The sequence below is a fragment of the Etheostoma spectabile genome, chromosome 22 (genome assembly GCF_008692095.1).
Source record: "Etheostoma spectabile isolate EspeVRDwgs_2016 chromosome 22, UIUC_Espe_1.0, whole genome shotgun sequence".
Classification (NCBI taxonomy): domain Eukaryota; kingdom Metazoa; phylum Chordata; class Actinopteri; order Perciformes; family Percidae; genus Etheostoma; species Etheostoma spectabile.
Window position 1 is genome coordinate 22897428 of NC_045754.1, and position 4478 is coordinate 22901905.

A 4478-nucleotide genomic window follows, 5' to 3' on the forward strand; every position below is an offset into this window, starting at 1 on the left:
CCCAGGGCACAGACAGGCAATCGATGGCCACGGCTGGCCCAGGGAGGGCTTTATTGTTTGTGCGTGAACGCGTGTGTGTGTGCATGTGTGCGTGCGTGCGTGCTTAGACCAATATGAGGCAGATATTTATTTGGTTCATGTCTGATAGGATGGATATCATTATTTATACATGTATAAATATATATCTGATTGACCACATGAATTGGGATCATTACTACACTAAATTGTGGATTGATCATGACTTCTTTGGCTGTCATTGAATTTCCTACCAAAATTGATTACTATGCCACATTTTACTCAGAACCCACATATGTATGAACATTCTTCACAATGCCTTAATATTAACTGTTTAAGTAGCAGTTGATATTCTTCTAAAAAAATGTGATATGTATACATGCAGCCAATAGATAATGATATAAATGATACTAATATTTATATAATTTGATTAAAAAAAACTGCTGTGAGCTGACACCTATGCACAATTTAAATGGTATTCTCTGCATTTTTCAACCTGTACCTATTTGTCCAAGCATTTGTGTCTAATATTAACATAAATTGTCATTCCTGTCAACTTAAAGTGCTCTTTTTGCTATTACCATGCTCAGATTATTCTAAGTGTCTGACTACATTCAAGCCTGCAATTCAGTATAGCTAATTTTTTTCTATTTCTTCAGAAATTGCATTTTCAAGGTAAATTTGTTATCCTCTCTGTTGCTGTCAGCTGATATTTCAGTGCAAATCATTGCAAATTTGCAAGGCCACCCACTAATGAATGTATTTGACAGGTGCTTATCTCTGTGTGCACCTCTAATTTTATATCAATCTACAGAGACTGTTGCTTCTGGCTCCGTTTGGCATATCCCAGTTTTAAGTTTATTTAGTGGGACAGCCCACATTTTTATTCTCAGTGTTTTTCTGGGTGATTGCTCGGTTATTCTCAAGAGGTAATGTAAAATATAAAAATGTATACAGCAACACTGGATGAGTGTTCTGGAAGCTATTCTGGCAATCTGAGCTATATGCTACGTAGCAGTAGAGGCATTGGTGCTTTTAGTGAAAATGATTATTTGTCAATCTAAGCAAATGCTGTGAGTGTGTTTGTATATAAGTGTTAATTCGCAGTGGATGCATGCTTCTTTACTTGTTCAGCTGCATGTTAGTGCTGTGCATGTCTGTGTGTACATTAGGAGCTCCACAGTGCTGGTTAATCCCCTGCAACTACTTGGTCCTGGATGATTGACGGCGAATGCAGCCTGTAGTATAGCATAGAGGGGGGTTTGATCCCAGAACAATATGGGCCAGACCTCAGATAAAGCTGCTTGTTGACTTTACGAGGCTGTCTGCCTTTGATTACACTTCCCAACCTATCTGCTATAATTTCCAATAGCAGGAGAAGACATAAAGCTATTGTTCTCACTGCTTGCTGTTGAGGAAACTGCTGATACTTAATGTAAAATATGGCAGGGTTTATAGTGAGGAGAAGCCTGTGTGTGGTGGCTGTAACGCTCATATTGTTCCACTTCATCTTGCAAAACATTCAATGAGATCCCATTCATCTAAATCCTCAAAATCAATCTGAACAAAAGATATTTGTTAATGTATATGCTTTAAAAAAAGAACTAAAACAGGAACAGGAGTAGAATGAGGCCATTAATTACACAGGTACAGTATTAATATTATTATTATTATTATTATTAGTAGTAGTATTGAAACAAAAAGGAGAAATGCGGTAAAGGAAATACAATAAACAATGTTAATTCTTTATTATTTTTTGGATCACCATAAGTTTCCAAAACTGCATTTGCTAATCAGTCAGGCTTTAGAGAGCATCGTAACACAGAGACGGCACTGCTGAACATTTCAAATGACCTGCTTATTGCTTGAGAGAAAGGACTTTTGTCTGTCCTTGTATTATTAGATCTTAGTGCTGCATTTATTGACCATTGCATCCTGTTGCAGAGATTTGAACATTTAATCGGAGTAAAAGGAACCACATTAAGATGGTTTAAGTTATTTATCTGATTGATTTCAGTTTGGTTATGATAATGGTGAATCCTCCATGCAATGTAAAGTTAGCCATGGCATTCCACAAGGCTCAGTGCTTGGACCAATACTTTTCACATTATATCTGCTTCCTCTAGGAATCACTGTCTTGACTTGTGCGGACAATTCCCAGTTATATTTCTATAAACTTAAGTTTATAAATGTTAACGTTAAAAGTTAAACTTCAAGCATGCATTAAGGACATGAATTCCTGGAGGACCTGTAATTTCCTTATGCGACACCTAGACACATTGTTATTGGCAGTTATTGTATTTGGCCCAAACACCTCCAAAGCTCATTACTTAAAGACATCACTATTCTGGCTGCCATTGCCCTGGCTTCCAGCACCACTTAGAGGACTGGCTGTTTTTTGATCATGGTCTTTGATCATGACATGATCATAAAATGAATGTTTTTGACATACATAGTTATTTAGTCACATACAGTACATTAGGCACATTCTCTCTCAAAACGATGGAGAAAAACTAGTCCATGTATTTGATACTTTGAGGTTGGACTATTGTAATTCCTAATCAGGTTGCTCAAGTAAGTCCCTTTAGACTCCCCTGTTGATCCTGCAGCACGTGTCCTAATATGAACTAGTAAAAGAGATCCTAATTTAAATAAGGAATGTAGAATATGTGAAATATGGATTGGCACAGGCTGTTTTCTTCAGATGAATTAGGCAGCTGTGTTTTCTCACTCAGGGCTACTGTGGGTCTGAACGAGGCTTAAATCCTGTTATTTCCATATGAACATGGAAATAAGCTTGTCACATTCTCTAAAATGAAAGCCCTGTACTGGAAGTGTGGGATATATGCATAATATTTTAGGACGGATATTTGTTTTAGTAGACTTAAATATGCTGCCAAAATCAATGCCTATTCCATCATATGTTTTGTTGTTGAGCCACTTATAATAAATACCATACACTCAAGTAACATATATCTAAAGATCCCCTGCAGCTGCAGCACCAACATCTTACTAATTGATATTGTGTCTTTATTAAATATCGCAAATTCAGAGCAGCTGTAAACTGTTAGTTGTTTAAAAAGTTACATGACATACATATTACCACATGCATCTCAGAGCTGTTAAAATGCCCGATCCTCTGGCTCTGATTACAGGTTGCTGGGCTGTATAATTTGGCCATACAGCAGGCAGTTCTGAGTTGTGTGAAACCATCGTGAAAGGACCCATTTCCACCTCCTCTCTCCGCCATTAATCTGCCCTGCTGTAAACGCTGTCCCAACCTTTGTAAGTTATATCACACGATAAAGCAGAAAAAGAGGTCATCTTGAAAGGAATAATATACTGACACAATCATACTGCCTTTTTATTTCATCTATCAAAGTGGAATAGCAGCCATATTCATACAGTGATAGAAAAGGTTGAGATATGGGCAGCGAAAGATTTGCAGCAGCAGGTGACAGGGGGTTTAGAAATGATTATTGTTGTCAGACAGTTCTGGCAAATGTAAGTTTTTATCTTCTCTCTGAAAATTTAATTCAATTGATTTAGTGTCCTCTTCAGACTGTCAAACGACAGATTTACACTCAGTATGCGTTCTATGATTACTGCACTATAATGTGAGTTGTGTGTACGGAACAAAACCTTCATTGGCAAAGAATGTAATGTTTTAAGTAAAGCACGACTAACATCTTTGAAAAATTAATAATTTGGGATGTAGTATTAACAAGAAAAACGTTTTGTTATACTATGAAAATTATCTTTTTTAAAACAAATACATTTTTTCTTAAACTAAACTCAAAGGCCATGATTGCGCCAATTGCGTAATGCTCATACGCTAAGAATCCAACTAAGAACGCCGAACTGCGTCTAACTTGAATAATTTGTAAAACTGCAGTTAAAAGAAATAAGAAGTCTGAAAGGAGGTATGACTCATTACTGTGGTTTTAGCTTAATTAAGTTGATTTTTAAAAAAGCATGCAATGTTCTGGAATTAAAGAAACATGCTTTGTACACTTTCTCAGGTGACATTTTCCTTACCACTCATCAAATGGTTGCCTCGGTAGTGTGTCATTCCCATTTGAGGGACTTTTAAGTGTCCTTCATGCATTTTTCGTTTTCTCCAGAGCTGCTGAAGAAAAGTAAACAAGATGAGGAAGGCTCATTTTAATTTCATTATATTTCCCTTTTTCCCTCTGCCGGTGTACTGTTCTTAACCCTAACATTAACCCTGTCTGTTAGAGTCCACAGCAGCTCATCCTCCTCCATCACCCTCAGCACCGGGGGAGAACCTCGTGTACACACTGCTGACCTGGGACTGCTCAGTGAGGGCTCAGCCAGGCAGCAGACCACGTTGCAGAAGACATGGCAGAGGTAGGACTCAAGCACCATGAGTCCGAGTACAGGGAGGAAGTGAAAAGTCAGCAGCCCTATTGCTTCTACCTCTCTCTCTCTCTCTCTCTCTC

The 4478-nt window shown here is 37.7% G+C and overlaps 1 long non-coding RNA gene across 1 annotated transcript in view; it reads right to left on the reverse strand.

The window, feature by feature from the left end:
• Nucleotides 1-1869: 1869 nt before the first annotated feature.
• LOC116672365 (uncharacterized) overlaps nt 1870-4478 on the reverse strand; it is a 6916-nt gene continuing 4307 nt past the window's right edge. Inside the window, exon 3 of the long non-coding RNA XR_004327537.1 lies at nt 1870-1879. This is a non-coding gene — a long non-coding RNA (uncharacterized LOC116672365). The remainder of the gene's footprint in view (nt 1880-4478) is intronic.